General features: G+C 43.0%; 1 protein-coding gene and 1 pseudogene across 4 annotated transcripts in view; one reads left to right on the top strand and one right to left on the bottom strand.

Annotated features, from left to right (window-relative positions):
- Positions 1-13,769, top strand: part of TBC1D1 (TBC1 domain family member 1) — a 193,722-nt gene that overhangs the window by 49,443 nt on the left and 130,510 nt on the right. The gene's annotated exons all lie outside the window — the stretch shown is intronic.
- Positions 9,295-9,468, bottom strand: LOC119855325 (annotated as a pseudogene).

The raw sequence follows: 13,769 nt of genomic DNA, 5'->3' as shown, positions 1-13,769 counted from the left end.
AGAGTCTGCTTAATGTCAGTTGTTGTAGGTATGTGTATATTGATGTAAACGTGTGTATATGTTTACAGAGACAGGTGGGTGAGGTAATATCTTTTTCATCAACAGAAGTTGGTCCAATAGGAGACAAGCATTCAAGCTGTACTGAGCTCTTCTTCAGGTATGTTTACAGACACTCCTAGCATTTTTAACAGAAGGAGCAGTGGTATGGTAGTTGAAACACATCCGGTTTGGATGGCAAATAACATATCTTGACCTGCCTGAAATTCACTTTACATTGGTTCAAAGGTTATTTTTGTTCTGTTCTCTGTTAATGTCAGTTTATTTTTTAAACTAGAGATACTAGTATTTTGGGTTTAATGTCAATAACTTGCTTAGAAATAACTAAGATTATTTAGGAAACTTGCGTTTTTGCCAGTTTAAAAGAGAAGCTTGGTTTTGCTTTCAATTTGTATATAAAACATTTATTTGACACTGGCATTTTTCTAGAAAGCTACATTAACTGTTTTGGTTTTTTTAAACATCGGCTATGAATACTGTCTTTATGCTGAGTTGAGCTACTTAAAAGTTCAGCGCTGGTTGGCAGTATAGTTTGTATTTTTTTCCCTTTAAATCATTGATATGTTATTACAGTGCTGTTAAGCGCGAGCTACCACATTTCACAACTTCCTGAATAATCCACACAGCAGCACTCTGTTAGTACTTTTCTGTCTCTCTCTTTTCCTCCGAGTAGGTGGAGTCTCTTCTCAAAGCTGCCTGTGGCATATTCCCCTCCTCCCCTTACCCACCCAGCCCTTTCCTTTCTTGAACGGAGTCTCTGAGATAGACTGTGTGGAACTGCGAAGTCTCAAAGACCAGTGACCTCATAGTTACTGTAGAGTCTGGGAAGTGAACATGCTTCTTTGCAGCATGAGATGGGCTGCCTAAAAAATTGTTTCTAAAGACAGCTTTTTCTCTTTTCACAATAAATTAGGCTACTGCTTGATGCAGATGTGAGAGAGTTGTTTATCAGACAAAAGCAGGCAAGAAGTGGAAAAAAGAGGCTGTGAAAGCGGCTAAAGTTACAACAGCGGGTGGTGATCTTGTAGGATGTCACCATTGTTCAGCTGGGTGGCTAAGGTAGGAGGAGTTTTCACTCACTTTCTTATGTATTCTTTTTTTAAAAAGTGTAAGAACTACCAGATTTTTTTTTTACACTGTTAAATCACAGAAATGAGGCATAGGTGAAGAGCCATATTGCACTTTTTAACTGTGTCAGGTAAAATTAGAAGAACTTTTTCTAATATATAGGTATATAAAATTGTGTTGAGAGAAACTGACGTTATGATTGTTGTTGGATGTTGGATCTTACAGCTGATTTTGTGAAATCAGGAAAAGTATCATTAAAACTGTATTGTAAGTCTGGTCTTATAGCTTATTTGAGTGTAGTAGGTTTTGTTTGCTTTGAAAAAGATGAAATGGCACTCGCACTGTTCTTGTTCAGAATTTTAGCCAGAGCTTCACAGTGAATATTAAACCAATTTTGGATGTAGGAAAATAATGGGCAAGTCACCTAATTTCCCTGTGCCTCAGTTTCCCCAAATGCGAAATTGATGCGACGCCTTCCTCATGAAAGTGTTATGAGGATACGTTCATGAATGTCTATATAATACTTGACTGCCTTTGTTAATTTTGTTGAGCTTCTCAGATAAAAGGTTTTGTTTTCTATTCCATATTGCAAAATATCTTGAAAAAAGAGTCTCTTTAAATTTAAACTCTAGTTATTTTGCAGGGCAGTGTTGCTCCTTTATTTGCCAGCCTAGCCTTTATTCTCTGCTTAAGTGGTTATTGCACAAGTGGCATGCTGAAAATTACAGTCCCCTCTACTGTCTCTGGTCCTGTCTCTCCCTCACAGCAATATGTCCCCCCCGCCTCGCCCCCTGCTTACATATTCTCTGTCTGTTGCATGAACACTCATTTGTTGTGGTTGCCCTGGAAATGACATTCTCTGACTTCTATGCGAGCTGTCACAAACATACACAGTCTTATGGATGATTGTTGCCAAAAAATGATGATTCTGTTGTGTAAGTATTTAAAGAATTATCAGACTGGGCTAATTGGGATAACTTGTCAGCTGGACAAAGCAGTAGATCAAAAAGAAGCTAAGGTTGGAACTTTACAGGGCGGGGCTTGTAGTATATAGGCTTGGCTAGTTCTCTGTAGTAGGTAACACTCCTGACAACACTCCTAACTCTGTTTATAAGAATATCTCATGGCTTTAAACAAATCTCTTATATTTTTAAGCTGTTTTGTGTTTAATTTTATTCTACTTTTTATGGAAGTTAATCAATATTACTAATTCGGATAGAAAGTGAAACAAGCCGGGTGTATAGAAATTTCTACTCAGGCTGTTAACACAGAAAAGTGTCCTGGCTGCCAAAACCAGATCAGTAAAGGCCGATTAGGGGGAGTTTACCTACTGGTAAATACTTATTTACTTTTTTAAAACAAACATAAGGTCCTGCCAATCTTTCAGAGTAGCAGCCGTGTTAGTCTGTATTCGCAAAAAGAAAAGGAGTACTTGTGGCACCTTAGAGACTAACAAATTTATTAGAGCATAAGCTTTCGTGAGCTACAGCTCACTTCATCCAGTAGAGCAGGTACTTAGTAGCATCTGTTAAGTACTCAATCCTGTAAACACCTATACATAACAGTAACTTTACTCACAGACCAATTCCTTTGAAGTAACATGTGTTCACAGAATTAGGCCCCAATTGGGCATTGACACTGCCTCTGGGTACATCTTCGCTACAGATTTAACCCAGGCTCTTATTCGGGTGTTGCCCTTAACCTGGCTCCCATCCCTAGGCAGTGCGTGACTCTTGCATTTGGGGAGGCTGTGCGCAAGTGCCAGAAGCTCCCTAGAAGTGTGGGGGCCCACTGGTGCCCAGACTGTGACCCCACCCTCACTCTGCTTCCTCCCCTGAAGCCCTGCCTATGCTCCACCCCCCCACTGTGCCCCAAGGCCCCACTCCTGCTCGGCCTCTTCTCCTGATACCCCCGCCTGCTGCTTGCTCCTTTCTGCCTGCTTCCCTGAGGCTCAACTCACTACTTGCTCCTTTCCATCTCCTCCCCTGAACTCTCTGCTGCTTGCTCCTTTCTACCCTCTCCTGTCTTAAGGGCAAGCGACGGGGGAAAAGGGTGCAGAGAGGGGCAAGTGGCAGGTGGGGAGGACCTAGGGGGAAGATGTGGAGTGAGGTTGGGTAGAGTGAAGCGAGGGCAGGGCCTTGGGGGGAAGAGGCACAGCGCGGGCAGGGTCATGGGGGAAGAGACAGAGTGGGAGTGGGGTCTTGGGTGGAGTGCGGCCAAGGCCATGGTCCGGTTGCTGGTGGCCACCACATTTCTCGGGAGTGTCTGGCAATGGTTTTCCACAGGCAGCAGGCCAGTGTACCTCCAGAGGAAGGTGCACCGCATCTGGAATTTCTTGCCCCGTTCGGAGAGGCTTAGCCTCTCCAAGCTTCTTATATCCACCACTCATGCTCACATCAACACACTATGTTGTGTTGCCCAAGTTTAGTGGTGCTTTGAACCTGAACTAGTTGGCCTGCCCTGGGGTATGGCTAAAGTCTGAGAGAGGCTTTCACTTGGGCTGGTAACTCACCCACTTTGTAATGAGTAGCAGGCTAAAGCACTTGATTGCTGATAGTCCTCTAGTGCCTTTCCACAATTCTGTCTGTGCACAGAACAACAGACAAGTTCTCCCACAATTCACAGGGAAAGAATCATAGATCAGATCAGTTTACTGCAGCACAAAGAACCATGGGATATGCCACCAGTAGCCCATGTGACACAGATCTGAGTGCAGCACCAGTTCTGACACAGTAACTTGGGTGTGGCTTTGCAGTGCTGGCACCTCTGCTCGCATCTGGGATAGGCTAATCCAGGAGTTCAGACCTGCGTGCCAATCACCTAGGCTACCTATGCAGTGAAGGCATATCCTTTGTATGTGTGCTGTGCACCCTTACACTTGCTGTAGCCCACAGTAACTAAATAAAATTCCTGAATTTTTAAGAGTGATCTCTGCCTATGAAATGTTTCTTGTTATTCTAATACAATTCCCCTTGCTAAAGTTCTGCCATGATTTCTATTATAAAACTATATTTGGATGTTTCTTATAATACCTGTCTCTGAGACAAAATATAGTGATCAGGTTCTTGGTCTAGGCATGAAACTACAAATGAAACTGATCTGCCTTAGAGGCAAAGGGTTTATGTTCAGGAAGTCTGGAGGGCAAAGCTGCTATTGTTGTTTGTTTTTAAATATGGGTTTTAAAATAATTTTTCCCCTTTTTTACTATGTCTTTTTAAATACAAATCACTACAGTGTCTATTGCCCACTTTCTTAATGTTTTGTTATACTAGCACTTAATTCACTACAAACACAAACTGCAGTCACCTACGGTTGGCTCCACCTCTCCTTCTCTTGACCCTCAATGAGTGACTTGCATTGCAAATATTTTTACTAGGGCTGTCGATTAATCACAGTTAACTCACGCGATTAACTCAAAAAAATTAATAGTGATTAATCGCACTGTTAAACAATAGAATACAAGTTGAATTTTTTTAATAATTTTGGGATGCTTTTCTACATTTTCAAATATATCGATTTCAATTACAATACAGAATACAAAGTGTAAAGTACTCACTTTATATTATTTTTATTGCAAATATTTGCACTGTAAAATGATAAACAAAAGCAATATTATTTTTCCATTCACCTCATACAAGTACTATAATGCAATCTCTTTATCATAAAAGAGCAACTTACAAATGTAGTTTTTTGTTATGTAACTGCACTCAAAAACAAAACCAATGTAAAACTTTAGAGTCTACAGGTCCACTCAGTCCTACTTCTTGTTCAGCCAATTGCTAAGAGAAACAAGTTTGTTTACATTTAGCGAAGATAATGCTGCCCACTTCTTAATTACAATGTCACCTGAAAGTGAGAACAGGCATTCACATGGCAGTGTTGTAGCTGGCATTGCAAGATATTTACGTGCCAGATGTGCTAAAGATTCATATGCCTCTTCATGCTTCGGCCGTCATTCCAGATGCTTCCATGCTGATGATGCTCGTTAAAAAAAATGTTAATTAAATTTGTGACTGAACTCCTTGCAGGAGAATTGTATGTCTCCTGTTCTGTTTTACCCACATTCTGCCATATATTTCATGTTATTGCAGTCTCGGTTGTTGACCCAGCACATGTTCATTTTAAGAACACTTTCACTGCAAATTTGAGGAGATACCAATGTGAAATTTCTAAAGATAGCTGTCTTTAGAATCTGAAGTGCCTTTCAACATCTCAGAGGGATGAGGTGTGGAGCCTGCTTTCAGAAGTCTTAAAAGAGCAACACTCCAATGTAGAAACTACGGAACCCAAACCACCAAAAAAGAAAATCAACCTTCTGCTGGTGGCATCTGACTAAGATGATGAAAATGAACGTCTGTTGGTCCGTACTGCTTTGGATCGTTATCGAGCATCAGCATGGAATAGTGTTTGAAGCATGAAGGGACATATGAATCTTTAGCACATCTGGCATTTAAATATCTTGCCGACTACAACAGTGCCACGCAAAATCCTGTTCTCAGTTTCGGCGACATTGTAAACAAGAAGCAGGCAGCATTATGTTATACCAATAAAATAAAAACCAGAAGGATCTTATTAGAGGGGAAAAGGCAAAATGCCTCATTTATTGTGAATACAGAAAGAATCATAGTAAGCAGTTAGTTATAGCTATAACATTCCATTCAGTTTCATATTTATTCACACATTCATTCATACACACACACAGGTTCTGCAAGGTTGTTATCATAGTTACCAGCCTTAGAGTTGCCCATGCCAAGCCACTGGCCAGGTGGCCTGGACATGAGGAGGGAGCAGGGCCTTGTCAGATGCTCATCTGATGCTCTTGGAAGTTGGTTTGCAGAATCAGACCCCAAAGTTCTCACTTTCTAGAGACCATTTTTATAGGAATTTCTTCCTATGCCAGTCTATGGGAATTGCTTCATCATGTTGTTGCTGAATCAGTCAGCAGATGGCACATTCCTGATGGCTCTGTGCTGCCAGATGTCATCTTGTTCTTTGGTTCTCCCATTTTTGAGGCTGTTGGGTGGATTCCAGTCTGCCCTCCGGGGATCCTCTGGTTATTTCCACTTGATGCCTTCTTCAGGCAACGGACACTGGATTCTTAGGCTGGCACCTCCCTGATCATTCAGTTATTATCCACACCAAGCATCCATCCACATACATCCTCTATCTCTATTTTAATTACAATTGTTAACAAAGCAAGATGAATACAACAAAAGGGTGGGGAGTCTCTGGGTGCTGTTTCTGTTGTTACAGAGTATTGCTTTGAGTCTCTCTCTGTGTGAGTAGTTGTTTACAAAGAATTGCTTTGAGAACAGATTCTGTCTTAGAATGTACTAACACAATTAGCAGCTTGCAAGTTTCACACATAGAGGGAGAGAAACAGTATCAAAAACCAAGAGACCTTTTAATTAGTAATACCCTGGAATTTAAACTATGGGGAATCAAACTCATTTGTGATTTTAATACAAAACTTCTTTAATATGATCCAACAATTATCTTCTGCAAATGTAAACAAACTTGTTTGTCTGAGCGATTGGCTGAACAAGAGGTAGGATTGATTGGACTTGTAGGCTCTAAAGTTTTACATTGTTTTATTTTTGAATGCAGGCATTTTTTTTGTACATAGTTCTACATTTGTTAGTTGCACTTTCATGATAAAGAGATTGCACTACAGTACTTGTATTTGGTGAATTCAAAATACTATTTCTTTTGTTTTTTACAGTGCAAATATTTCTTGTAAAAATATATGTAAATTGAGCACTGTACACTTTATATTCTGTGTTGTAATTGAAATCAATATATTTGAAAATGTAGAAAACATCAAAAATATTTAAATAAATGATATTCTATTATTGTTTAACAGTGCGATTAATTGTGATTCATTTTTTAATCATTTGACAGCCCTCATTTTTACCCATAGGGATGAGGGATTTAGCCTTTGTTAAGAAGGCTCCATTCAGGATCTTCCTTTTAGATTATAAACTGTGTGGGGCAGGCGTTATGTTGTTTGTCTGTAAAGTACAATGCATGCTCAGGCTGCTGTATTAATTCCAATATAACTTTCACTAAATCTGAACAGTGAACAGTGGGTGACAGAGTAATGTAAAAAGAACGGCAACTATGATATTCTGGATAAGTGTTTGTAAGAGCGGAATTTAGGGAAGGATAGTGGGTAGTTAGGGGAGAAAATACCCCAATTCTCCAACCCTGCTTATGTGCTCGGGCTTGTTTAAGGCTGTGGGACTACTTGTGTAAGACTTGAAGGATTGGGCACCTATTGCTCTTCAAAACAGAATGGCAACAGTATGTGATAGAGCAAAATAACAATGGACTGGTCAGATGAAGAAAAACATAGGACCTGTGTTGAAATCCTGGCCTTGTTGAAGTCAATGGGAATTTTGTCATTGTCTTCAGTGGACCAGATTTCATACCCCTGTACAAACCATCAGTGTCTCAGAATTTACCAAGACATTTTTCAACCATTTATCTGATAATCTAGTCTCATTTGTTTCTTTGGGCAAAAAAAAGTCCATTACCGTTTGCTTGCAAATATTTCAAATGGAAATGTTCAGTTTAATGGGGCTGTTCCCTGGGGTTCTTAAGGTCTGTATATTTCTTTCATGCTGTGAACATTGGGCCTGGTTCATGTCCTCTTTGCTCAGATGTGAATGAATATACAACATGCAAGGCAAGGTAAAATTGGGCTTGTGTTCTTGTGTCTGGCTCTTCGTTTTGGGATTGACCAATTTGTTCTGAAAAATTCCCGGGTTTTGAAGAAGCTGGTATTTGGGTTTTACCAGTTTTTTTCACCCAAATTTCACCCCAAACCAGCAGTTTTTCACAGAGGAAATGGATGTGGCCATGCTGAAGAATGGGGTCAGAAGGGGAGCAGAAGGCTGCACCTTGTGAGTACTGACCCCTCCCTCCCCCGCTGAAGAGAACCTCATCTGCTTCTGCTGCACCTCTACCCTCCTCATCCCTCTGCCTGCTGCTCTTCAATTTTATTGTTTACAATTTTCACACTTTTTAAAATTTTAGAATGAACACTGATAAACTCCTGGGATTTTTTAAAAAAGCTATTACTGAAAATGAAGGGCCTTACCCTTACTGTACAGCCATAATATATCAAAGTATTCATAAAACAGCTAATTGATTTAGTTACCATAGTGCCCACAGGCCCCGTTAGGATTGTAACTTCACTGTGTTGTACTGTGCCAAGCACATATATAGCAATGGTCCCTACAGCTGAATTTGTGTTCTGCAATAAGTTTATGATGTTGTTTATTTCCCCACAGCTTCAGAGAAGTCGTATTAAAAAAAACAAGTGTAATATGTTATTTACAGTAGTCCAGGATATGTCAAATGCTGAACACTTCAGTCACTTCATATCCACTTGTGTTGCCAATTTAACAATAATATAACTACTTCGGTATCTTTTTAAGATTATAAATTCTTCAGTGTAAAACCTATCTGTGTTTGTGAAATACCCCATACATTTATGGTGCTAAATGAATAATAGTTCTTTCTAAAAGTGGCAAAGAGTCCTGTGGCACCTTATAGACTAATAGACATATTGGAGCATGAGCTTTCGTGGGTGAATACCCACTTCGTGGGATGCATGTAGTGGAAATTTCCAGACACAGGTATAAATATGCAAGCAAGAATCAGACTAGGGATAACGAGGTTAGTTCAATCAGGGAGGATGAGGCCCTCTTCTAGCAGTTGAGGTGTGAAACCAAGGGAGGAGAAACTGCTTTTGTAGTTGGCTAGCCATTCACAGTCCTTGTTTTATCCTAAGCCGATAGTGTCAAATTTTCAAATGAACTGAAGCTCAGCAGTTTCTCTTTGAAGTCCGATCCTGAAGTTTTTTTGCTGCAGGATGGCTACCTTTAAATCTGCTATTTCTAAAGTGAAGTTCCTGGCTGTGTAAGTTTCAACTTGCAAAGGCTTTCTGCTGAATCACTGAAGCCTTTTGGAGTGAAGTTCTTATAAACATCTGCTTTCAGATCCCTGTCGACCTCCAAATCTAATAACAAACTGATCTCTAGCCAGACTGAATGACTAGCTGAACTTGCTACTTTATAACTCTTATCAGGGTCCTATTAAAGTCAGTAGTGGGTATACCAAATTCAACTGATTCTATTTTTTAACGGCAATAGTCTCCCCAAGGGGAGGTGCACCGTTCCTGGAGGTACTGCAATACCAGGTTGATGCGTGGAGTGGATGGAGCAAGCTCCTATTCCATCTCCCTGTTCCAAAAATCCATTTAATATATAGTCCTCAGATAGAGGACGTATCAGATATTAAACTGATAAGAACAGATTAATAATTTTATTAAGATAATGTTGAAGTAAAAAGAAAACGGTACAGAGTTTAGGCATAGAAGTTTCTGGTTATCAGGGAATAAGGTACAGATTATCAAGGGGTGCGACGTTCAGTTTAGGAGCGGGTGGCGTAGGGAATATATAATCTGCAATCTCCCCGGTTGGGGGTAAAAGTTTAACGGGTCAAAGTACAGACATTGAGATATGGGGGTATGTTGTCCATATAATGGCTATGTTCAGGTGTGGAGTATAATGAGCGGGTATGATGATGAGGATGGATCTACCCTCATTTGGTGGGATTTAATGTTCAGTGAGTTTATGGTTCCAGTTCATATGGTCCAATGAAGAAAAGTCTCTCAGTCCCTTTCCCATGGTTGATGCACGATGTTGTACCGGCTCACACCTCCTGGTACTGTCGATGGTCAGTGATGTGTTCGATGTAGATGTCCCTGGACCATCGGATTGTGTCCGAGACCATGAGGCGCCGCATGAGCCATGCGTACCATCGACCGATCCCGCAGGTCCGCAGCACACGCTCGTTGCAGGGGTCCCAAGCGCCTAGGGCTCCAACAATCAGGGCATCCATCTGCACCTCGTAGCCCTTCGCTCTCAGGGTATTGGCCACGGGGGCGTATTTTTCCATCTTACGAGCTCAGGATTTGCGGAAGGCCAGGGTCCTGTTCTCAAAGGAGACCGTGATGTCGATGAGGACGATATTTTCTGGTCCTCGTTGGTGACTACCACGTCAGGTCTCAACTGGCTGTCCGTCCCGGGGATGGTGGAGTTCATGGCGACTTCCCCCAGGCATGGTGCGATGGCTTTCACCAGGCGATTCTGGATGGCGTTGTGGCGCAGCTGCCAGGCTCTGGAGTGGGGCTTGCAGCTGCACAGGACGTGGGGCAGGGTCTTGTTGGAGTAGCCGCACTTCCTGCAATGCTTGTCTCAGTTCCCGTGGCAGACGGCTCCGTTGAGCGGGACGCAGTTGAGCCGGGCGCAGTGGATGAACCGCCAGTTGGCGAAACAGGTGAAGCTGCCCCCGGCGAGGAAGTGGTTGCTGGCGTCCCACTTGCTGGTAAGTTTGAAGACTTTACCCTGGTCTGGTTTACGCTTCAGGGTTTCCATGTACAATGAGTGGATGGCCGCCTTCAGGGTCCTCTCCAGCATGCCCCTGGCGCTCGGGGTGACGATGGTGTTGTCGTCGGACCTGATCTGCGGCACCAGAACTCCCAGTTCCTGGCGCTCCTCGCACCACTCCCAGCGGCAGCTGATGCACTTCCCCAGGCGACGCGTGGCATTGCGAGTGCGGGACCACAGCGAAGCGATGTCACCACCATCCCATCCAAATTCGCCATCCAGAGAACCACTCAGGAATCTGGCGGTGTCTTGGTTGGAGGGGACTCTGCTGATCCGCTTCTTTGTTGCGTCATGGAGGGCGTTTGCTGCGATGTTCCTTACCATGGCGTTGGGACATGTCAGCAGGCGGAAGGTGTAGGTGATCACCGCGATGTCACACAGGTCACCCATGCGGGGGACATTGGCACCGCCATGCCTGTGGGCGATATAGACCAAACTATAGCCTGAAGTAAACTTATTTTACCAAGCCAGACGCCCTTAAAACTAGCAAGTTAGAGCTGGAATACTGATGGACCCATACATGGCAGAGGTATATTATCAAGACAAAAAAAGCTGAGTTATTTTGCTTTCTTGGCATACAGAGATATGCAAAACTTGTGAGGGGACATGCCATAAACAGATCTTATCAATTAACTCAGACACACAGGATAGTAATTCAGGGGAGAGAAGCTGTGAAGACTTAGGCTTTGTCTACACTGTACTTTCATCGTTAAAACTTTTATCGCTCGGGTGTGAAAAACACCCCAAGCCTACACCACCTAGAACGACAGGAACCGCTCTCCTGTCGAAGCTACTGCTCCTCATTGGGGGTGGTTTTATTTTGTCGCCAGGAAGAAAGGATTTGCAGCAAGATCTTTCAAAAGCCATGAAGTTGCTTCTCTAAGAAGAGGGAAGAGGTTAATAGGTATCTTTATCTGGTAAGGTTTTTGTAAGACATTCTGCCTCAGTTTCTACCACCTCCTTTTCGGTGTCATGATACTGAAAGGCTGAGCCAATATTCTTGGATCAGTTGGCTAGGTGCTCAGATACTAGGGGAATGAGCATGGCCTAAAACCCTCTATAGACTAGAATAGAACCCACTCAATGGAGTTAGAACAAGATCATACACATACCTAGTAAGCATTGATTAGAGTAAATGGAGTTCCTTCAAGGGAGACTTGCAAAGGAGTTTGTTTAAATTGGGTTTCTGTCCTCTCTGTTATTGGTTTGAAGGTTTTTTAAGGCCTGAAGAGTTTATTTTTAAATTTGGGGTGGGGGGTGGTAGACATTATTTATTTTATAACTATTGGGAATGTGAAGTCTGGTCTTGTGGAGGAAATCTTGGGGATGTTGTAAACTGTGACCAGAATAGAAGGGATAGAGATTTTGAATCTTTAATAGAGACATCCTCCAAGTGTATGTTAGGTATTACAGCTAAATAAATTATATCAAAACCAAACCTGTCTGAATAAGTCTGAATAAAAATTCTTTACCCAGAGTCTATGGTGACTGGAAAACCAAGGTAAGTCTAGGTATACTCTATGCTCCCCTATAGCCTTTAATTTGATGTGCTAACTCATGTAAAAACAACAAACTGTCCTGTCTTCACTGGGATTTTACCTTGTTATAGTTAACTTGAGTTAAGAACATACCTTTTTCCTCGTGAAGACAAGGTCTTTCTCACTTCCCTGGTCCCACTGCCAGGTCCCAAGGAATGCCAGATTTGGCAGGTTTCAACCAAACAGGATTCTAGACTGCAGATGCTCCCCAAAATTCCAGGGGGTAGGTAAAGAAAGTGTACACACACATTCAGTAAATGTACCACAGAATAGGCAACACTGAACTAAGTGAACTACCCGTTTCTATCAAATTGATTTTGACTTCGAGGAGCTTTGGCACTGAGAAGTGTTACATTTTGTTAGATTTTAGGAGCTGCCTCTGCATGTTTGTTGGATCATTGGTTTGCTGTTATAGCACCAATCAGGTAAGCTCACTGAAGCTGTTGTCATGGAAATGTGGATGGTTCCAACTTCTCTTTGTTTCTTTGACAGGTTTCAGAGTAGCAGCCATGTTAGTCTGTATTCGCAAAAAGAAAAGGAGTACTTGTGGCACCTTAGAGACTAACAAATTTATTAGAGCATAAGCTTTCGTGAGCTACAGCTACAGCTCACTTCATCGGATGCATTTGGTGGAAAAAACCAAAGGCATCCGATGAAGTGAGCTGTAGCTCACGAAAGCTTCTGCTCTAATAAATTTGTTAGTCTCTAAGGTGCCACAAGTACTCCTTTTCTTTTTGTTTCTTTGGGCCTTTTTAAAGCCCAAACCTCCTAAAATGCAACCAGAGATACATAGAAGAAAAAATATCCTGCATTTTTAAAAGTACTATGTGTACAAGCTCTCTTTTTAGAGACATATTGGTAGTTACCAGAGTTTTGACTTGAAAAAAAGACAGGAATTGCACATTTCAATTAACATCTCAGTGGGAATGTATCCTATCAGCGTTTCTCAATTGCAGCTACCACGGCTGCATTGTGCAGCCACAGCCTGCCTGGGTGGTGATTGGGAGAGCGGGGCAAAGCATCATCCCCTCCCCCTCTCTTCCTGTTGCTCCTGGTTGCATCACCCTGCACTGCTTGTGGAGACAGGTGGGGCACAACACTGAAGGAGCAAGGTGAGTTCTCAACCTATGGGGGGAGCGCAGTGGGGGTCAGGCTTTAGTCCTGGGGTGGTTGGGCGGCAGGCTCAGGTGGCAGGACTTAGGGAGCCTGGCTGTGCGGACCAGGTCACTAGCTAGAGAGCTTTGGGTGCCAACACCCAGCTCCAGCCATGATGTTTCCGGCACTGACCCCTACCTCTGGCCATGTGGCTCTAGCCTGCAGCCAGGCCCACAGGACTTCAGGCTCCAACCCCGGGCGCACAGCTGCAGGCTCTGATCCCTGGCTCTGGCTGAATGGCGCCAACCCCAGGCTGCATGTTCTGACCCTGAGTCCTGGCCACTGACCCCGGGTGCTAGCCCTGGCTGCCAACCCCTAGCTCCAGTCCTGGATGCCATCCTCTAGCCCTGGCTATGCGGCAGCGGGCACCGACCCTGGGCTCTCGTGGGTGCTGGTCCTGGGTGTCAATCCCCAGCAGTGGTCGCCAACCCCCAGCACCAGCACCAGCCACGGATCCCCAGCCCTGGCTGCTGACCCTTGGTTCTGGCCTTGT

This window comes from Dermochelys coriacea, chromosome 4 (assembly GCF_009764565.3).
Source record: "Dermochelys coriacea isolate rDerCor1 chromosome 4, rDerCor1.pri.v4, whole genome shotgun sequence".
Lineage (NCBI taxonomy): Eukaryota > Metazoa > Chordata > Testudines > Dermochelyidae > Dermochelys > Dermochelys coriacea.
The sequence above is the reverse complement of the archived record's forward strand: the minus strand, read 5'-3'. Positions and strand labels throughout refer to the sequence as shown.